Source organism: Chelonia mydas, chromosome 5 (assembly GCF_015237465.2).
Source record: "Chelonia mydas isolate rCheMyd1 chromosome 5, rCheMyd1.pri.v2, whole genome shotgun sequence".
NCBI lineage: Eukaryota > Metazoa > Chordata > Testudines > Cheloniidae > Chelonia > Chelonia mydas.
Window position 1 is genome coordinate 23,217,514 of NC_051245.2, and position 23,224 is coordinate 23,240,737.

General features: G+C 41.8%; 1 long non-coding RNA gene across 1 annotated transcript; it reads left to right on the top strand.

The window, feature by feature from the left end:
• The first annotated feature begins 4,170 nt into the window (after positions 1-4,170).
• LOC122466029 lies at positions 4,171-19,987 on the top strand. The gene is made up of 3 exons (XR_006291230.1): positions 4,171-8,390; positions 17,617-17,685; positions 18,757-19,987. It is a non-coding gene; the product is annotated as an uncharacterized LOC122466029 (long non-coding RNA).
• Positions 19,988-23,224: the final 3,237 nt, after the last annotated feature.

The following is a 23,224-nucleotide window of genomic DNA, read 5'->3' on the forward strand; positions in this document are numbered from 1 at the left end:
GGAGTTTTGTATTACTCAGGTATTCACAAAACAAAAAGTGCACTTACTATGTAGCCCAGTTGCTGATATAATGCAGATATAATTTCCGTACCAAATATAAACAAAGGTCAGTGCTCTTTTGGTTTATTATGAATTTAAGTGAAACAGCGCTCTGCTGTGAAAGTGGTTTTACATTTGCAGTGAAAATAGTTAACATGGGCTGCAAAACTGGGATCCCAGTTATGAACCCATCCCAAACTTTGGTTGTTTGGATCTGGGATTGTGTTTGATTCATTGTGAAGATAAGGGCTGTTTGCAAAATTCAACTTTCAATCACACCAAAGTTCAGGTGGGTTGGGATCCTGGATGTTGGTTTCATCTCTTGAAAATATTTAAATTAATTGTACCATTGCCATTGAAAAGAAATGTAGTGTCTGCTACCATGTGTAACTTATCAATTTGACTATAAGGACCAGGTAGAATGTTTCCCAAAGAGAGCAATATAAGCAAATTCTACTGTATATATCGGGGTGAAAACAGCGTTTGCCTGCTTTGGATACTGAAACACTGAAAAATATGGAGATATCCCTTCTAAAATCTAGAAACTTGACAAATGCTCTACATTGGAAACTCTTTGGGAAAAGGGGCTGTTTTTTAATTATACGTGTGTAAAATGTGGATTGCTAACTGGGGCCTCTAGGAGCAATAATACAGAATAATAATAATTAATGACCATCTGACCCTTAGGACAAAATCCTGCCTTAGTTAACACGGCTAAGGTAAGCAAGGATTTGTCAGCTATGTCTTTTGATCTAAGAGTCCTGCCACCCTGCAAGTGAACTGTACAGGCAAGTGCACTGTGTAATGGGATACGCATTGTTGTGCTAGCCTGCTGGAGAACCGGAGATGCATCAAGCCAGAAAACTGCCTCCTTGGAAACAAGTTTGCCAACTAACACAAATCTGCATAGCTCCATTGACTTCATTTGGGTTATGCTGATTTACCCCTCCTGAGGATCTGGTCCATGCAATGCAGGATCTATCATCCCCTACTATCATTCTCAAGCACTAGAGCAAAATCCCATATGGAGTGGGAGGAACAGCAGCTTCCTACCCTCTTCGGCCACCAGCACAACATACAGCATGGCACAAGATCCAGCCTTTAACATAAACAAGACTAGCTATCATTCATATTATTATTGAACAGGATACATGTGGTTACACCATAGCCTGCATCAGAGAATAGCACACATAAATTAACAGTAGAATGTCCCAGACACATTGTTTTTGAGTTAATATATTACTAAACATTTTTCTTATTTTACAAAAAGTACTCCCATGCTTCTTTCTTATTTATTTTCCAAGTATTTGCTGCCATCAGAGAAATATTTAGAAAACAAGCTTATTTTAATTACCTAAAAATGTAACAGTATGCAATACCATTTTCCCCATGGTATCTCCTCCCAGCATACTTCTCTTTTGCATGACAGTCAGTGGAGTCAAAGCCAAACTGTAAAAGATCCAGCAGCAAGAGCTAACTTGTTTGGAAGCACAGACAACCGTGCTGGCTGTATTGTTGTCTCTGAGATTACCTCATAAGGAGCCAGCTAGTGATCAGTATTTTCACTCTTTAAATGGCCAAAGTTTTATGCACCATGGATCAAATTTAGAAACAAAGGAGCTTGTTTTCTATTATCAGTGCTGAATTGGGTTAGGAGGAGGGATCACCTCTGGAGTCATGTGGCCATATTTCATGTTATCGATTGTTTGAGATTGTGGACGAGAAGCTGGATCTGAGTCGGTGTGCCCTTGTTGCCAAGAAGGCTAACGGCATTTTGGGCTGTATAAGTAGGGACATTGCCAGCAGATCGAGGGACGTGATCATTCTCCTCTATTCGACATTGGTGAGACCTCATCTGGAGTACTGTGTCCAGTTTTGGGCCCCACGCTATAAGAAGGATGTGGAAAAATTGAAAAGCATCCAGCGGAGGGCAACAAAAATGATTAGGGGGCTGGAGCACATGACTTATGAGGAGGGGCTGAGGGAACTGGGATTATTTAGTCTGCAGAAGAGAAGAATGAGGGGGGATTTGATAGCTGCTTTCAACTACTTCAAAGGGGGTTCCAAAGAGGATGGATCTAGACTGTTCTCAGTGGTACCAGATGACAGAACAAGGAGTAATGGTCTCAAGTTGCAGTGGGGGAGGTTTAGCTTGGATGTTAGGAAAAACTTTTTCACTAGGAGGGTAGTGAAGCACTGGAATGGGCTCACTAGGGAGGTGGTGGAATCTCCTTCCTTAGAGGTTTTCAAGGTCAGGCATTCTATGCATTTGACTGCATCACAAAACTGCTCTATACTTTGGCATAAGTAGCTATTTCCCTGAAGGAGACCCAGTGTAATGACCCACATGTCTTAAACCTAGGGCTGCCGGCTTTACAGACATAGCTATACACCAACCTTCCATCTGGTAGCTTGCTGATGCTTGCTTACCTGTGACTCATGAAACCCAGCCTTATTTTGGATGCCACTTCTGCAGTCCTATTGGTAGAGTCCTGGAGCAGCTGATTGGCCTCCTGGCTTGACTTAAGCCAGCAGCAGGAAAAGGAAGCTACCTGAACAACTAGGTTCTGCTCTGTTCTGGCCTGTGTGCCTTGTGCTTCCTGCTCCCCTGGCTTGATTTCCTGGCATCTGATTTGTAGTTCTGACCACCAGTTTGTCTCCTGAGTCTGACCCCTTGGTATCCTGACTCTGGTTCCTGACTTGTGGTTTTGATCTCCAGTTTGTGTCCTGTTTCTGACCTCCTGGTGTCCTGAGCCAGCTGACTCCTGTCTTGTGACTGTGGGCTCTGGCTATGACTACTAGCTCTGGCCACTCATGACCTGGCTGTGATGCCCAGTATTGAAATATAAACCTCTACTTTGCCTGTCCCACTATTACAATCATTATAAACAGATGACTGATAGTGTCAGATACACATGTACTTATGGTGTCCTAGCTGGATCAACATTCAATAGGATTGCCAAGAGTCCCTTGTTACAGGGGATGTCCTTTATTTTTTTTTTAATCTCTGTACAACAAGATTGGGAGTTGCTAAGTGCTGTGAAAGGCAGCAAGAAATACTGCTAGCGAGTGTAGGTGAGTACCACTTATTGATGATAATATTGAGAGGAAGGCTGGGGCAGGAATGCTAGGAAAACAGTCCTTTACTTCTTGAAATACAAGGTTTGCAACCCTATCTATAACAGGGTGGCTTGCCCCATGAGCTGGAGAGCCTGGAGCTAAGCCAGTGCTGATTACAGGATGGGCCTCAACTGAGAAGAATTGGGTGATACCTGTATGGAAAAAGCCAGGTTTAAATACTGAGAGGGCCCAGCTAGGGAAAGGCTGGAGGGAAGAGACTGAAGGGAGCTAGATGGATCCTACTGGCCCCTGAATGAGCAGGGAGGCCTGGTAGAGACCCTGAATAACTGGGAGAGAGAGTGGCTAAAGAAGAGTCCGAGAGGGTGGAAGTTCTTTTTCTGTCAAAGACAGTTTTTTGAATTTTTAGTCTGGACAATGACAGGTTTCAGAGTAGCAGTCAGTGTTAGTCTGTATCCACAAAAAGAACAGGAGTACTTGTGGCACCTTGGAGACTAACAAATTTATTTGCGCATAAGCTTTCATGGGCTACAGCCCACTTCATCAGATGCATAGAATGGAACGTATAGTAAGAAGATAGATAGACATACAGAGAACATAAAAAGGTGGAAGTAGCCATACCAACTGTAAGAGGCTAATTAATTAAGATGAGCTATTATCAGCAGGAGGGGAAAAAAACAACTTTTGTAGTGATAATCAAGATCGTCTATTTAGACAGTTGACAAGAAGGTGTGAGGATACTTAATATGGGGAAATAGATTCAATATGTGTAATGACCCAGCCATTCCCAGTCTCTATTCAAACCCAAGTTAATGGTATCTAGTTTGCATATTAATTCAAGCTCAGCAGTTTCTCCTTGGAGTCTGTTTTTGAAGCTTTTCTGTTGCAAAATTGCCACATTTAAGTCTGTTACTGAGTGATCAGAGAGGTTGAAGTGTTCTCCTACCGTTTTTTGAATGTTATGATTCCTGATGTCAGATTTGTATCCATTTATTCTTTTGCGGAGAGACTGTCCGGTTTGGCCAATGTACATGGCAGAGGAGCATTGCTGGCACATGATGGCATATATCACATTGGTAGATGTGCAGGTGAACAAGCCCCCAGTGGTGGTTCCAGAAGGGGTGGGCTAAAAGACTGAAACCTGGCTGGGGGAGGGGGGTCAAATTACCCGACACAAAGAAAACCACAGTGGTGAGTGGACTCTGTTACAGGCCTCAAAGTAGGTACCTGTACTCTGAAGAAGTAAAGTTATAGGTACCCCTCTACACTGTGCAGTAGAAGTAACAGCAGAGGGCACTGTTCTCACCACTGCCAATCTTCTCTCCTTTTAGATTCCAAGGCCAAAAAGGACATTGTGATCATCTAGTCTGACCTGTATAACACAGGGCCCAGAACTTCCCCAGAATAAGTTCAAGAGCATAGCTCTTTACCAAAACCCTTGGTAAATTGGTCCAATGGTTAATTACTCTCACCATTAAAAAGCTATGCCTTATTTGCAGTCTGAATTTGTCTAGCTTAAACCTCCAGCCATTGGCTTATGTTACATCATTCTGTACTAGAGTGAAGAGCCCCTTATTAAATATTTGTTCCCCATGTGGATAACTATGGACAATAATCAAATCATCCCTTAACTTTCTCTTTGTTAAGTTAAATAGATAGACTGAAGGAGCTCAATCACTATAAGGCATGTGTTCTAATCCTTGAATCATTCTTGTGGCTCTTCTCTGAACCCTCTCCAGCTTATCAACATCCTTTTTGAATTGTGAGCTCTAGAACTGGACACAGTATTCCTGCAGCTGTTGCACCATTGCCAAATATAGAGGCAAAATAACCTCTTCTACACAAGAGTCCCCTGTTTATGCGTCCCAGGAATGCATTAGGCCTTCGGGCCACAGTGTTGCACTGGGAGCTCAAGTTCAGTTGATTATCCACCATGACCCCCAAATCTCCTTCTGTGTCACTGCGTTCCAAGATAGAGTCCCCCACCTGTAAGCATGGCCTACATTTTCTTTGTTCTTTCAGTGGGGAGACACTATCTTTTTTCCTCCATCACTGTTTATGGACATTGGGGAACTCCTAGGAGGCACTCAAGCATTGGACTGGGTCTGTAAAGGTGATGTGTAAAGGATTTTTTTAGAAGTTAGGATTGTGTGTCCCCCCCTCCCCTTTTTTTCTTTTCTCCTTTATGATATATAAAGAGGATCTGAAAGGGTTTGGTGTGTGATAGGGGTTTGGGGGGGGGGGGGTGGGGGGGGGGGGGGGGTTGGGGGGGGGGGAAGGGGTTCGTTGTTACGCTATCAGGAATGTCAATTCTATTTCCTGTTGTTGATAGAGGCCTTCTTAGGGCACGGCAGGGAAAAGGTATTGAGTCTTAGGCAACCTTTTGCCAAGAGCTTAATTAGCCAATAAAGCTGAATAGATATTAACAAATTAAAAACAAAGGGTTTTTAAATATTCTGACTAAACATCTTATTTCAGTTACTCAGCTTTTACTTTTTTTGGCTCTTGTGATGTCAACATTTTGCTAGTTCTCTGGTCATTAGAATCTTCCCAATGTAAAAGAGAGAACTATCTTTAAAACAACTCCTTAAAGGCTGCCATTGTACTTCATAAAGAAGCAAAAAAAAAAGTACAAGTCAATTTTTTCCCTTTACACTAAAACATACCAAATTAATTGCTAACTAAATACAACATATGATTTATTTTAGATATAAATCCAGGTACAGAAATGGATATCCTTTCATGTACTTGAATTGAAACAAAATAGCATATGGTGTAGGAAGACAGGTTTTACTCCAAAACAGCAAGTGCTTACTCAAATAATTCAATTAAATACACTTGTGTGCTTTAGGAGTTCTGCCATTTGCAATTTAATAAAGTGCTAATTTAATAGAAACCATATGTTCCCTTTCCAGGGCACTTCTCTCGAATCTAACTCCCAATTTAACTTATTACCTAAGCAAGCCACTAACTCAACATTGAAGGCTATAGTTTAGCCTCAGAGTTTTCTCATGGAAAATGTTCATTATAAGCTTGTACATCATAAAGACAATGGAAAATGTTAATTTGCTGAGTTTGACTAAATTCTGTAAAAATACCCATAGTCTAAAGGATTTTGTAGATGACCTTCATCACTAACTCACATTAGATCTATATAAAACTAACTCTTTATTTTTAGGGAGAGTTAGTCTAAGGAATGGCCATGAGTCCCAGCTCACTCTAGTGTCCAGAGTCTGTACTGCAAATCAATGATTTTCAGAAATTTTAGTGAGATGACTTTTTAGTGTAGGGCTCTTCAGGCCACTGTTGAGCCTCCTTTGGTTCAGAAGTGGAGCCTAGCTGCTTGTGCAAGGGTCATAACATAAGAGGAGCATAATGAACAAAATCAGAGAAATTGGGAATGAAAAAGACCTATCAGACCTGCCGGCTGGCTGTTTTTGGGGTACTTTTTAGTATTCCGTCTAGTTTTGAAAGCCCTTAGCAATGGGGCTTCTGCCACTTCTCTTGGGAGAAAAGACCAGAGTCTAATATACATACCTCCCACTCTGAAAAGTTTTCTTCTTCCACCTGAATCTGATTTTTATTAATTCCATCCCATTACTTCTAGTTATACCCCTGTGTACAACTCTAAAATAACTCCCCTCCGTTCCTGATGTTCACATCTCTGGTGTAATTTAAAGCTATCATATCCTTAGCTAAACTACACCTATTTAAGTCTTGTGATCTAGCCTCATAAGCTAATCCCTTTATTTACTATGTTGCTCCCTGTATTCAATTGTCTCTCCCCAGTTGTGCCTTCTCTTTCCCTTCCTGCACCAGAGGTCCATGCTGCCCCCTTACTCTCCTCACTGGAAGGTCTTCCATGCCTCCTTTTACTCTCTCATCTCAAAGGGGTTTGTTCACCCTGTGCTCTAACTCCCTCATTTCTGAGTGAAGCAGCTGCTACGTCTCTCCCTTACTCTGACACCCTCCCCTTGCCCAATGTTTCCTCCTCTCTCAGTAGCTGTTGCCACATTGTTGAGAGTTGTTGGACTCTAGGTCCCTTTTGCCTTCGCTCTCCATGTGTCGACATTTTTCAGCTGAGCCAGGTGTTCATTAAGCTACCCCCCACCTTGTGGATGGGGGGTTCCATTCACAACGCAGAGGAAGGGCCTACTGAGCTGCTGCTCACTCATAGTAATGCAAGTGTTGCTGGCAGAAGCCTACGGGGTTTCCTCACAGTCAGAAGTCAGTTGTGGGGACTGTAATATATTATTTTATATAGTGCTTCATTAACGGCATCTGAAAAAGACAGTCACAGGTTTTACTTTTATTTGAAGAGTAATTTAAACAAAAAGAAATACACATGATACTCCCCAAGTTCAGTCACGACTTGATTTATTGCTTCCAATTGTTTCAGTTGTTTTCTCAGAAGTGAATGCATGGCGTTAGCCTGTTTAGAAAAGGGGGAAAAGTCTTTTATTTCTCAACAGGAGCTATTTTTAGATTCTGCCCAAGTTACCGACATTATATCTGCAGATCAGGCAAGGTGGTAACCTGATGAAAAATAAAGAGCAGGCCTATCTCAGTGGGTGGGGGTAGAGGGGAGGGAGATTAATTAGATACATTTTGTGCAGCACTTCGAAAATAAAAATTGCAATAAGTTCTAACTTATTAACATGAGATTAACTCAGCAGGGTCTAACACAGGGAGTGCCCAGTCAATACTTGCTTACCTTATCTACATCACATCTGCGTTACAATGAACAAGTCTAAGCCCAAAACAAAAAAAAGTTCTCTAGCAACTGAAAAAAAGGGTTTCCACTTTAATGTACACAATAATACCCCTACGCCGTACTAAAGAATTCAGTGCCCACAAAACACAAGCTCATCAAAACCTTTTGTTTTCTTCCTACAGCTTGGAGACAAATATCAAATAGCTAAGAGCTGGAAGAGCATTCTGGGTATTGGCATGCAAATGAACATACCAAGCATCCCACTTTGCTTAAGAATTCCCATGTCTGAAAAAAGTAGACATTTATCAAACAACTTGTCCTCAGGCAGCCTTAACAGATGTACCATTTGTATAGAATATTTTTAACATTTTATTTCTTTGTGTTTTTTGTTGCAGTTCCTCAATTCCGGTCACTAGAAAAACAAAGTTAAAAAGAAATAGTTGCTGCATTTGCCATGGAAAGAAACAGTTGCTCTATTTACTATGGAATCTCTAATACGTATGCTAATGGAAACCTGTGCAGAACTAATAACCCCTTCTAAAAATACAGGGATTGATAGGTAATGAACTCCTGTACATTTTGTTACTTTAAGGATAAACAGATGTTTTCCAATAAACAAATTTTCTTCCAATTCTGTTTTTTAACTTTTTAACTTGAAGCATTTTGGCAAACATGTTATAAATGTTTTTCTTGGAACAAAAAATATATTAAAAGTAAAATATTGCCTGCCACCACACTTTTAGGTGGAAGGAAGTGGGGGTAAGATGTTATAGCTGGTATGTCTTGCAAGAGGGCTGTGGTCTTCTGCTGGTGGATTTGTCACCAGCTCTGATGTGGGTGAGACAGTCTGGATTTTCTTGTGGCTGTGTCACATCCCAAAGATATGTTTGCCTTGTTTTCCTCCCTCTGGATCAAGTGTGTCATACTGGAACAGAGAGGCCAACATTTGATGTGACCCAGTCAGCTAATCCCACATACAGAAGACAATTGTCTGATTATATCAAGGGATCTTCACAATGGCTTCTGAACAATATTCTTGAGTGAGATTTCAAGCACTAGCCTTACCAAATGGGAGGAGACAGGTCTTTAGGAGGTGTGACCTCCTTTACAAAGAGAGGAGAGAGAGGCTTTAAGACTCCTAATTATTTATCATTTCTATAGCACCAAAAAGTCAAACAGCAAGTTTATATATGGAGAATGCAAAAAAGTAATCCCTGATTTTTGTGTGTGTGTGGGGGGAGGGGGGGAAAGCTGGCTACAAATACAGTGCAAAACCAATAATGCCAAGTTAATCAGAGGTTGGTGTGGTCAGTGTAGTTTGAAGGCTTCCCAGAATAGGTATGTTTGTAGGAACTTTGTGAGGCAGGAGCCTTGTCCTGTAGTAATGAAAAACTATTCAAGACATATGGTAGTAAAGTTGTAATGAGAGAGAAGTTACAAAGACATGAGAGGGGGAATGATCAGAGAGAGGCTTGGGTGGGGCTAAGGACAAGAGAAGGGGTATAGGAGTAGATAGTATGATATATAGGTAGGCACAAGTGCTCTGAAGGTTAAGATGTTTTAAACTAGTTTTAGAAGAATGGAAGCCAATGCAGAGATTCAACAAGGGGCAAGACATACCATAGAATAACGGGAGAAGATGTTGATCTTAGCAGCATTCTGGATGGCTTAGATCCTGGGGGGACCAGGACTCCAAAGAGCAGGAAGATGCAAAAGTCAAGTCAGGAGATGACAAGAGTTTGGGCTAAAATATTGGCAGGTAGCAATAGAAGAGAGGGAGACGTACTGGACTGAGGACAAGAGACACTGGGTGAAAAAATAAATTTGATTTCACATAGTAAAAGTGAGGTGGGAATGAATAAGCTTACCGTGAGAGAGAGCATTGAGGGAGAGAAAGGGGCTGAGGATTGAGCTCTCAGGAAAACCAACAGATGGATGGAGCAGGAACCAAAGGGAACCAAGACAGAAGTCTGGAGAGCAATGAATGAGAAGGGAGTGGTCAGCAGTGGCCCAGGCACCACAGTGACCTAAAAAGATGAGGACAGAGAAGAGGCCGTTAGATTTGACCAGAAGGAGGCCATTTGATACTTTAATAAAACCACTTTTGTAGAGTGTGGTGAGCAAAAGGTCAAAAGACAAAAGCAACAGAGGATCATAGAGCTGGAAGGCAGGACCTAGCAGGCACAGGAACAGAATACTTTCTTGAACAGTTTAAAAACCTCGGGGAGAGGGGTGGCCTCATTTACACATCAAAGATGGAGAGGCCTTAGGGGGTGTGGTGTTATTTACATATGCATCTGATGAAGTGAGCTGTAGCTCACGAAAGCTTATGCTCAAATAAATTGGTTAGTCTCTAAGGTGCCACAAGTACTCCCTTTTCTTTTTGCGAATACAGACTAACAGGGCTGTTACTCTGAAACATATCAAAGAAATAAAGGCCTTTAGCAGGGAAGGTCTTAGTTGCATGCTGCTTACTCTGAACTTTCTAAGAGCACACTTGACTTTTTATTCTTTTCTTTAGTTGTAAATTTCATTTCTGCTGACAGCAGGAGTAAATGCTTTTATGGCAAATAAAATGTATTGCTTTAAAAGGTTATCAGTCTTCCTGTATGTGCGCTTACAGACCTAGGTCAAAAGGAGAGAGAAATTGTTGGTGTGTTTTTGTTTTTTTGTTTTTTAAATTTCAGGTGCCAAAGCAGACAGAATAAAGTATGTACTACTGTAGCAAGCTAAAGGGGAGTTAAGGCTTTCTGAGAGAATAAGCATCTTGTTTACTTCCTATTCCTTTTTACAGTTATTGCTATTAAACTTTTCTGTTCTTTTTCAGAGAAAGGGGCATCAGGATTACGGTGGTTTTTTGGGGGCGGAGGTGAGGTTGCAAGTCAAGCAGTTTTATAGCTCAGTTTTAAAATTAAATCTCGAGAGAGAGAGTTCAATTGCCTTTGCTTTGAAAGACCGGCAGGAGCTAGTCCACATGCACACAAAAAAGCATCACAGCATTTCCCATAGGGGGCAGACTTCACCGTTGCTGCTTACCTTCATCCTCCTGCCATTATTGGGAGAAGAACAAAGAACTGAACTGAGCAAGAAATCCAAAAGCAAACCTGAGTCCAGCATGGGGCTACTCATTCTTTTTCCAATTAGGCTACACCTCGTATAACTCCAGCAGTTCCGACAGAAACAAATAGGAAAGCACTGAAATATTCCCAAGCACCATGCATGCACTGTCAATTATTCTATATTACTTTTTAAGTGAACATAAGTATTCTGGGTACCTTGCAAAAACAATTAAACCTCTTTCTTCAAAAAGCATATATTTGACATTAAAGAACTTCCTTTGTATTCAGAACATAATGAATTACAGCACCAATGTACATGAAGCAGCTTAATTAAGTGGTCTGCTGAGCAGACCAGAAGGCAGAAACTTCCAAGTTTTAATCCCAGTTTGCCACTGCCTCACTAGATGGTCTTGAACAAGTCTTTTAATTTCTCTATGCCTGAGTCTCCCCTTCAGTACAAATGGGAATAGTATTTTCTTAGCTCCCTAAGTGGAGGGTGATATAATGACTGATTTGCAAAGATTTAAGATGCTTTGCAGATAGTAAATTCTATGTAAACAACAAGTATTATCAGACAGTGCCAGCTTGTGTAGCCTTCTGGAGTGTGGAGAAGCCATCCTGCAGTGAGAAAATGAAGACTTTGAACCTGGGACTCCTCCTAAGACTGTACTATTTGCATGGTAGGCAGGAAGGAGGACTGTAGCAAGAATAAATACATCCAGAAAGCAAAGCATTTTTTTTCCAAAATAGACTACAGCCTGTCTGAAGTCATCTATGGTGAGCTATGGAAGTAGAATTAGAAAAGTAAACTAGAAGGCATCATTATCCCTCAAGGTCAAGCATCGAGATTAGTCCCCCATAGGAGGGAACCCAAGGAGGTTAAATCCTTTGAGGAAAAGGACAACCTAAGGTGCAGTGGTGAAATTCCTACAATGGGGATGGTGCCTGAGCATGGCTACTAGTCAGTATGAGGCTCATGGACAAAACCTCAAAACTAGGTCCTCCCACAGTGCAGCTAACCAGGCTAACTTAAAAACTAGTCTCCCCCCCCCCCCATTCATAGCCCACATAAAGAATGCAGGGTCAGCATAATATGATTGTAGCAGAAGTGGGGCTGTTCTGTAGTAATTTATGAACCCTGTATGTTGACCTGGTTATCGGGATGTCTACTGTATGACTACTGGGTTAAATCAATAGGACTGTTGGGAAACAAACAAGAAGGCTAAACAATGGCTTGAGATGTCCACACTGAAGTGACAATGCAAGAGCCTCTGTTCCTCTGCTGAGCTCCCTGGACTAGTTTGTCAAGGGAAGATCCAAGCTTGTGAACACCTGAGAACAAAGACCATGTCTAGATTTAAAAGGTCACACTCCCTCAAGCAGAAGGAGAGATTGTTAGGGGAAACAGACTGACAACCAGACCCTAGAGGTGAGGCAGGGACGGATTAAGACCTTTAGAGAACCTAAGCACTGAAAAGATTATGGTCTTCCCCCCCCCCCGCCCCAACATTTAATTCAAAATAAAAACAATACTATACCGTAAAATAAAATTTTATTTTTTGAAATGACACAAAACTTACATGTATGCTGAAATTAAAATAGCTTCTTTCTAGATTTTTCTGATTGCAAAATTCTGGATGAGTTCATCGAAACTGACTTGATGAAGCATGTCCACTTCCATACACAATAGGGAAAGTGAAGCAAGTCTGTCCTGACACATTGTTCTCTGAGGATATTTTTATTCTTTTCAACTGAGAAAAAGCATTCTGCGGAGCAGTTAGTAATCATCAATGTTAGAAAAATATGTAGTATGATCTGTACATTTAGAAATACACATTGTATTCCGTCTTTCAGTATTGTGTCATAAAGATCAATGTGACTGAATTTCATTTTTCCTGTATCATTAAACTTTGCGCACATATAACAGTGGAACTGGTGTACTTCTCCACAGAGATTCATGTTCAAGTCAACTAGCTTTTGGGAACCTTGTGAATATTGTTTGTCAGATAAGTCCATATCATTTAGAAAAGAAAATCTACTCGATACTACTTCGTACACTTCACCTCTCTTCTTCGTATGAGCTTCAAGTGTATCAATTATAGCATAGTAAGTAGATACGTGAAATTTGTCTCTAGGATTCAATGCTGTTTCTGTTGCACTGCTATCATTTGCTTGTTTTTTCCTGATTTGCTTGTGGGACTGGGCTTCTTTGTCGTTAATATCAGGCAAGATATCTTTTGATATGTCTTCAAATCTTCCGAAATCATTCCTCAAAGTGTGTAAGTGGTCTGCTAATGATTGACAGAGGTCTGCACATGTGTTCAAATCCAGTTATTTGTCTTGGAGAGCTTTACTTGTGTTGTAAAATTTCATTCCACATGGTCAACGTGAATACAAACTCTAGTTCTTGCATCTTGTTTGCCACTCGTATAATATCTCCCTTTTGTGATTGGTCTTCAGCTATACTTTCTAATGCATCCACAAGGATGCATTCAGAGGGATCAGAGAGGGGGCAGACATGCAGCTATCCCTGTAATTGTGACGGTGATCACTGTGGAATATAAAAACAAAAAACAGGCATGTGTGTGCATTCTCCGTTTAGCTTTTTTGAAAGGCTTTCTAAGAAGGCATTAAAATAGTCAGGCCTTGTGGTTCCAAGGACATGTGAGGGTCTTATAGGCAGATTTAATCCTTGAGACTTATTAATAGTGAGGGTGCAAATTGCAGCCCCTGGTGGGTCCGAGTTGTGAGGCTGGAAGTGGCAACAATAAAGTAAGTATTTCCCCCTCCTCGCCTTTTTCTAAACAGGAAGAAGATGGAAAAAAGGGAGACCAGTGGGAGCTTCATACCGAGAAAAGTGTAAGAGAGTGTGTGTGTGTGTGTGTGTGTGTGTAAATGCAGAAGCCACTTGGCAGGAGAGGTGAGGAGAAATATTAAAGATGATGAACCAATTGCCCATATTATTTCAAACTGTGAAAAAGCTGGGGAAGAAGTGATTTGTGCAGGAGAACAAATAAGTTGTGTTTTTATTTTCCCCATGAAGAAAGTGGGAGTCCATCTATTTGCCCCTCATTACAGGCTGTAAAGCATGGTAATCCTTTTATTGGCCTGGGAAAGTTGGACATAGCTCCCTTTGGAATCCTCCTACTCTATTCCATATACAGGAAAAGCTGCATTATCTGGCACTTCACAAACCAAAAAGCTCTATAAACCGCCATTTTGGGAGGAGGTGCAGGGCACAGGCTCTGGCAGGGGTTGGGGCACAGGAGGGGTTTCGTTGTGCCAGATCCAGGTGGTGCTCACCTCGGGCCGCTCCCAGCAAGCAGCGACATGTCTGGAGAGGTGTGGGCAGGTGGCTTTATGCGCTGCCTCCGCCCGCAGGCGCCACCCCTGCAACTCCCATTGGCTGTGATCAATGCTCCTAGGCAGAGGAATGGCTACAGGGGCTCCATGTGCTTCCCCCGCCCCAAGCGCTGGCTCCGCAGCTCCCATTGGCTGGGGACCGCAGCCAATGGGAGTGTGGGGTAGCGCCTGCGGGTGGGGTGGCACGCAGATACACCTGGCCGCGCCTCTCCACACATGACGCTGCTTGCGGGGAGCCGCCCAAGGTGAGCACTGCCTGGATCTGGCACCCCGAAACTCCTCCTGTACCCAAACTCCCTCCCTCTTAGTTAACTGAAATTTTTGACTTACTGACACCCCCCATTCTCTCAACATGCTGGATAACAGCTTTTACTGTAGTAGCTAATACTGAAGTCACTCAAAATCCCATTTTAGGGCTTCCTTGAACTAGATATGGACAAATTCTTTACATGTGAACTATAGGATCTTGCAATAACTTTCAACTTCAGAATTATTTTTTTAAGTCTTAGTTCAAATATTTCCATATGAAGAGGACACAAATAAAAAAAACACCTTTTTTTTACATAACTGGCAGTGATCATTTAGACAAGATTCACTGAGCAAACTGTTATATATTGCTCTGATGCTGTTGTTTGCTCAGATGCAGCTCTCTCTCTCTCTCTCTCTCTCTTTTTTGCAAAAATGTTATTGGAATGTTTCCATGAAACATCATAATAAAGCCTGTACATGAGATGATCACCAGAACATTTGAGTCATGGCTAAGAAATAATCCAAGAACATGCATTGCAAACAAAATATATTTCATTGGAAATGTCTGGAAAACAACAACAACATGAATACAATAAAATAAAGGTTAAAAGACCCTAATACCTAAAATACAATATCTTTCTTAGTATTTTTAGGGAAAACATCACTTTAAACAGCAAAGTGCGTATGCACCTGAGAGAGAGAGCGATTGGACTCTGTTCTCAGTGCCTGGAATTCATTTCTAACCCTAGTGAGCATAAATAAAGAGAATTTTGGAAAAGTCATGCCCATGGAAGGTGCCAAAGTGACAGCTCAGGATGCTAAAGTCTGTATTTATCAACATAATGTGTTCAGCTTCCCTGTATTACTATGCTACTGTGCCTCAACCCTGATCTGGATGGATTTCCTTGAAAGAAAGCCCTGTGCAAGGGAAGTTGTGTGACCTGTGTTATATAGAAGGTCAGATTAGATGATCACAATGGTCCATTCTGGCTTTGGAATCTGTAACTCCATGCCATGTCAGTCACCTGTCTTTCTATGAAGACTGGCAATAAGGCTGCCAGCTAGTGCCCATTATGATGGGGGTTTTATGATATGAACACATGTCCACTTTGAACTGGACCGAGGTCACAAACTTGCTATCCAATAGGCCCCAGACACTAGACCATTTGAAACAAATGTGAAGTGGAACTGTGAATATTACCTTATTTTTTTACTGGTGTCTAAAGTTAAATTTTTTGATTTTCCACTCGTTATAACTCTACATCACTATAGCCAGCTAACAAGATGTAGAATTAGAAGAGGGTGGGAAGTAGAAGTTCTTTACATACAAGATTCAGAGTAACAGCCGTGTTAGTCTGTATTCGCAAAAAGAAAAGTGGGGAGGTATTTTTTCATGCTTTGTGTGTGAGCTTCATACCGAGAAAAGTGTAAGAGTGTGTGTGTGTGTGTGTGTGCTAAAACCACACTTGTTAACTTTAAACACTGAGTTACACAATATGAAGAAGCATAAAGAGCCAAATACTGTGGTCAGAAAAAAACTCTCAGTTTGGGGTTAAAAAATTTTACTGAATGTAATTGGTTGCACCCCATTTATGTGCAGGGAAGCTTTGTTTTTGTAGGATGATTGGTGATGCTGAAAAGTGTACAGTTTGCTCTAAAAGTTAGGCAGTTCTAAGTGAGGTAAGAAATAGTAGGGTGTGCCACAGAGACAGAAGGTGGGGTTGGGGGGATGAGGAGAAAAAATTTAAATTACATTTTTGGAATTGTTTTGTTTTAATACTCTAACAGGATTAATAACATAGTTAAGAACCTTTTTAAAAAATATATACCAACTTTTTAACCTGAGAGTGTCATTTTAAGTGATTTGCCTAGGCCACACAGTGAGTCAGTGAAACTATAGGGGAAATCCAGAAGTCCTAAATCTCACTTCCCACAGTCTAAACATAAGATTCAAAGTGCGTAATGGCAACACCTGGAGAGCCACAAATGGGGTATATTTCTGAAACCAATCTCCAAAAGTGAATTTTTTTAAAATGAAAAACAGAAATAAAACCTCCATCTGGAGTTTCTGGGTGTACATTTTAATAGAAAACTGTAATAATTTGTTGCAATACCTTTAGGACTGGATTCTATAGTCACCCTGCCCATCAAGCCGCAATTGATGTAAAAACAAAACTGGACGCTTTACTAATATACAAGATTAGCTATTTATCTAATGCCCCTAAGACACCATTGCATTAATGATTCAGAGGCCTCAAAAGGTGAATTAAGAACAAAAGATTAGGCTTCATCTCTCAATATTCCTAATGTATACCAGTTTAAACTAGACCCATGAAGTTATTTTCACACAGGTGCTTAATTGTCAGTTTCCTTTGGGTTTTTTTTGTTTTTTTTTTGTATTTCATGTATTGTTAAAGCTCCTTCAATGTTTATTCTTTCATTTCTGCCTTACTGGCATCATTCAGAGAGGCCTTTCACCGTACCAAACTAGCCCAACCAAAGATAATTCACTAAAAACTGGACAGAAGAAAAAGTTCACTCCTGACTTGGACTCTGCTCTTTCATATGTGGGCATTTGTCAATTGTCTCAGGGGTGGGGGGAAAAGGGCACATTATAGATGCCACTTTACAGAATAGAGCAATGAAAATAAATAATAGAATAAGAGTTATGATATGAAGTAGATGGTTTAGGTGTCTATAGGCTATAGTTCCTGGCTATTTGCAGACTCCAGAGCACAACTCTGCATCAGATTCCATTAGAAGGTTCACAACCATAAAGGCAAGAAGTCATAATTAAAAACTTTATATTTTAAAGACGGAATCCTAGATTTTTGACAGTAAATTCAATAGGAGGGTGGATTCAGCAGCCAGTCCAGCAGTGAGGGGCTCATGGAAAAGACCAAGTCCTGCCTGAAGTTACGTACTGTTAACACTAAGTAGGGATGGATGAATTTCATGGAGTTCAGCTTTTTGCAAACTTTTCAAATATGTTCTTGTTTGAAAAACTAGTGAGAGTTTGTGGACCTTTTCTTCCTTGAATCCTTATTCCTCCTACAAGGATGCTTCAGTTTAAACCAAACATGAAAACATTCAAATATGTTTTTCTACCTACAGGGAAGCTGTGCTACGCAGATTAGGCTAAAAGGATCCCCCAAAAGAGGCTGGTACAAGTGGGTGGCCTGGGTATGTGGTATCTATTTTTTTTATTAAAATGTTTACCTCTTCCCCATTTCTTCACTCCCACTTCCCTTGCACCAGTCTCTCTGTTTCACAGTCTCATTGCAATTTTTCTCCCTATTATTTCACTGGCTTTTTTTTTTTCTTGGCTCCTTTTTTCAGTCTCTCCTAAGCAGAATGTGAACCCAATAACATTCTAATTCCAGTCAGTCTTTCCAACCACAACTTTCAAGTGAGTTTGACATTAGGCAAAACAGGCCAGACACTCAGCTGGTAATAATCATCATAGCTCCATTGAAATCAATAGTTACAACTATTTACACCAACTGAGGTGCTGGATCAATTAATTCTCCCATCGGTAGTTAAACTGCCTGAGTGTGAGGTGAGAAACGTAATCATACAAGAGCTCAATAGTGTTTGGTTTTTTATCTCAGAAATAGCAGTTCTCTGAATCCAATGTTATAAACAGGTCGCCCCCTTGAACCAGTTTTATACGCTGAAGAAACTTGCATCTTTGCTGCCATCTTCTGACAAAAGTACATTTTTTGTTACACTTCTGCCAATGTTAACATTTAATTATCTTTTGTCCATTTTTAACTGACCATTGCACAGTTTTTCTTTTCCTTACTTGTCAACATAATTTTTGGGGATGTTACACGAAAGTTTTTTTTTTTAATCTTTTAAATCAGCTGTACTGATCGATTTTAGTCTGAAAGGCCACCATCAAACTAAACATCAACATTTTAAAAACTTCATTTCTTTTCACCATTTATGCTATATTTGGCATTTGGTCAGTGATAAAGTGAAGGGGTTGATTGTTTTTGGTTCACGTGTTCTACTCAGTGAAACAATTTTGGGGTCGTAAACACTGCAAGAGAATGTTTAAATCCAAGCTAACTGCCCCTCCCCCCAACCCATTTTTAATTTAAAAAAATGCAAAAATATCTGTATTCTTCTTAGGTTCCTACGTTTATGGCTAAACTATTGGATAGTAGTCTTATTAATTGCCTTTTCTTTTTGTCTGTATATAGATAAGTATAATTTTACTAATGTTAATCCTCTTGGCTTGTCTTTTAGCATTTCATTAGGTCTGTAACGTCCAGCATGGTCTACTGCCTATCACAGTAAACTTTACTATCTGAATGAAACACCAAAAATCTAGAACCCCAGATCACTGCTGCAAGGGGCCAGAAAGCAGCCAACACAATAAGGATTCTCTGTGCAATGTAGGACTCGCATAACAGCCCTATCCCTATCTTATGGTTCCAGGGCAAGCTGTATCTTTGAGACCTCAGGCCTGGTCTACTACACCACAAAGTTAGGCTGATGTACATTGTCTTGCATTGACCTTATTTGTGCATATGTCTGCTCTAAAGCTTGTTGTAAATGCCCCATTGATTATATAGTAAAACCACCTCCTTAAAGAGTTAAAGCCACAGTCAACATACTGAGGTCAATACGGTCCAAGTGGGATTCAACCCTAACAGTCTTCCAGCTGTTGTCCCACAATGCCCTATTCGCTGGGATAGTGAATACTCTGGTTACAATTGTAAACTCCATTGTCCAGGAGTCATAGAGACGGGAAGCCATGCCCCTAAAAACGTCCCATGCATTTTTGAAATGTCTTTTCTTGATTGCCCATCTTGGCAAGTACACCTAGCAGTTCTCCCTTGTTGTGTGCAACTGCCCAACCAACCATACCAACTCCACACACTTGCAGAGCTCCTGCCTGGAGAACACAGGAGATATATTGGCCTGTGGGGAGAAGAGGCTGTGGAAGCACAGTTATGGACCAGCTGTAGAAAGGTGGGCAGCTAGGAGAAGATTGCACAGGGGATGTACATGAAGGGTTAGAACAGGGATTATCAGCTGTGCTGCATGAAAGTGAAGGAACTGCAGCAGGCATTCCACAAGGCCAGGGAGGTCAACAATAGATCTAATGCTGAGCACAGATCTACTACCTTTACAACAAGCTGCATACTATTCTCAGCAGAGACCACACCAGCACCCCCCAAACTACTGTGGCTACCCTGGAGGCCCACAAGACAGAGACCCCTGCTAAACAGCAAGGAGGAGGAGAAGAGGTGGCAGACATGGGGACTCCAGCCATGCCATGAGCCAAGACCTGTTTGATAGTCCTCAACAGTCTAACCAGCCAAACGTGGATGAGACCGATAAAGGGGAAGGGACCTTTGGTAACTGTGTACAGTACATACAATTTTCCTTAGCAAATTAAAATTTAAAGACGGTGCCTGGCCCATCTCCAAGTTAACAAGCCGTGGTATCGGCTTTCAATTGTTTTGCTCATACAAGAAGAGATAGAATAGGTATCTACTTCCCTGTTGGGTTAGGCAGGGGGAAGGGGAATAGGGAGCAGTTTGTTTATGTACAAAGTGATGTCCCTTTTATCTTTCTGAGAGATCTCTATGAAACTTTCATGGAGATACTCTGCAAATTCTCTTAAAGATTTATAGGCGCGGTTGCCTTATTTCTTCCTCTGCCATAGGACACTTTACCAGGACACTTTACAATATCTTCAGCAGGCACCATTGCAGTTAACAAGCTAGTGGCATGTGGGCACAAGTGGCTTTGGGATGCCAGTAGCAGCTATGCTTTCTGTGCCTCTATTACCCTCAGGAGTAAGATATCATTAGTGATCCTAGTTTACCAGGATTAAAATCAAAATTCTAAAAAAAACCCAAAAAAACCCAACCATAAAAATCCATGTTTTTCCATGATTAAAATGGAACGCTGAATTTTAGTTTCCCTAGCCACAATATATATAGGTATCAGTTGAACTCGGTGCGTTATTGATATAGTTACAATTTTTAAGCAAGTTCAAAGCCTACCAGTGACATCAATTATTATAATCAAATTAATAGAGTTGCAATTTGTATTTGTCTGCCTTCAAACATAATCTGCAGCCTTGCTGCATATAGTACAGAACAGAACATTACCGTCAACTTGAAATTTGACCTTGACAAACTCAGTGACATGGTCTTTAAGGGTGATTTTAAGTTTTTGGCATCTTTTCATAACTTTAATTATTAACATCTGGAGGTTGAAGTGAACTTTGAGATGCACTGAAACATGAACCCCTATACGCCGGAAGCAGTTTATTGGAATATGTTTAGCTATGTAAATTTAAAATCAACCACAAGAGGGGAGGTTACGCACATTGAAATAAGTGACACTGGTACTTACAGTAAAATGTAGTTAATAGTTAATATATGATTTTATTTTTCAAAAATTAAAAAAACTAAAGATTCTCTATAAAAATGCAAATTCCATGCTTTTCCGTGGCAAACAGATTTCTAGGATCTCTGGATATCAGCTAGAACCAGCCCTGACTGTGGAAAATAGTTTCAATGTTCAGTGCTGTTTCCCTGTGCTTGCACCCGTGGAATAGAGACTGCAATTTTATTGTTTCATGCAGCCAAAATTTCTTTCTGCCCCCTCATCCCTAATGGGCACCATGGCTGGGACTGGAGAGAGATGCTGGGCAGAAGTGCTCCAAAGCTGAAGTGTCAACAAACATGTCTTATTAGAAGTTGTTATGGGAATAAGGGAAGGGAGTTTTGAAACTTATCTTTCTCTTTCTATTATGAGTATAAATCCAACGATATATCTGTGCACTTTTACGAGCAGCTGCTGCCTTTTCAGTCTTGAGGGGTGCCTCCTCCACGTCTGTAGAATGCAAGATCCTGTTGAGGCAAAGAAAGAAGATGACAAAGGAGGGCATGTTTTGCGAGATCCTGCAAGCCAGTACTGCATCAGACCTTGAATGAAGGACCTGGAGGCATAGGCACCAACTTTTGCCGGTGCTGGTGGGTGCTCGCCCCCGGACCCACCCCGCCTCCACCCCTACGCCAATTCCAACCCCTTCCCCAAAGTCCCTGCCCCAACTCTGCCCCCTCCTGCCCCTACTGGACTCCTTCCTCAAATCCCTGCCCCAGCCCCGCCTGTTCCCGGAGCACACCACATTCTCCCTCCTCCCCCCTCCCTCCCAGTGCTTACCGCCGCGAAACAGCTGTTTGGTGGCGGCAAGCGCTGGGAGCTAGGGGGAAAAGCGGGGACGCAGCGTGCTCAGGGGAGGAGGTGGAGACGGAGGTGAGCGGGGGGAGCGGGCGGGAAGCTGCCGGTGGGTGCAGAGCACCCACCAATTTTTCCCCATGCATGCTTCAGCCCTGGAGCACCCACAGAGTCGGCGCCTATCCCTGGAGGACCAGTATGACCAACAGCACGGACAAAGGCTCAGGGGTCCCAGCAGGAAGGACAGGGAGATGTACCAGGACATAGTGTGACAGATTTATGTTACCAATCTGCCTAAGGCGTCAGGTGATCAGGCTGAGGCCACAGGATCTTTAGGGAGGAGATGACGGAACACACCATGTAACTGAGTTTTATAGCTTTACTGATAAAAATAAAATAACAGTGGAGAGTGATGGGTGCTCCTCACGTCACTCAGAGGAAGGAAGAAAGCGTTAGTGCCCCAAGCCCTAACCCACGTTCATACTCACACTCACTACCTGAGGCTGGCCAGGCCTGGGTGTAATGTAAGAAGAGGGGGAAGGGTGGTCGAGAGTTCTGTCCTGTGTACACAGGTCATCCAGGGTTCGCTGCCAGTCTCCGAATTGCTCCAGCTCTCAGGAGGGTTTTAAGTCCTGGCTCCTTTGGGGGTGTTCCATTCCGCAACCTCTGTTCCTGGTGCTCTTTGTGCCAGTCCAAACCGGCTTTCTGTGGTCTTCTTTGCTTTCCCAAAACACAACGGCTCCATGGACATGAAGCTCTGCCCCCCCCTCATCATCTCACCTGTGTTTTCCATCTCTGCAGCCCTGGTTTTCTCATGGCTGGATGTGGCGGGGTGAGGGATAAACTTCTTGTCTAGCACCGTGACCTTGAACTGGGGCCAGCATCTTATCGTTGGACTGAGCTTGTAGCTACAGTGTTGAGTTAACTTGTTCTCTGCTCTCTTTCTTCTTCCCCCTTTGGCCTCTTGCAGCCTGCAAAAGAATCTTCCACTCCCCACTCACACCTTTGACCCTTCCCAAAATGCTTTGCGATGCTTGCAACAGCGTTAGCAACATGCAGTGCTGATCTGCCTTCCTCAGGGGAACCCCTGAGGTTGTGACAATAATGGGTCCTCTCAGGCAGAAAGCCCAAATGTTGCAGACCTCTGGTTGATCTCTTGGTTTAAAAATCAGACTCCCCACTCTTTACAGTCTTTGGAGAACTCCATGGTAGCAGCTCATTATCCCTCCCAACATACCACGTGACATCACGATGGCATGTAAATATCCCCATCACTCCACACCAGGGGACAACAAGGAAAACTACAGATTCATATACACTGACCTGTGAGAACCATGGCAGGTGTACATATAGCCACAAGGGACTACATTTGTGGACTGATATGGATAGAAATGTTTGCTGCCTTTCCAATTCTTAAGTTCTGTAAATCTGTTAAAAGTTTGTATTGCATTGTCTTTTGCACATTGTTCTTCTACTCTGGTTTGGCACTCAATAAATTTCTATTGTTAGAAAA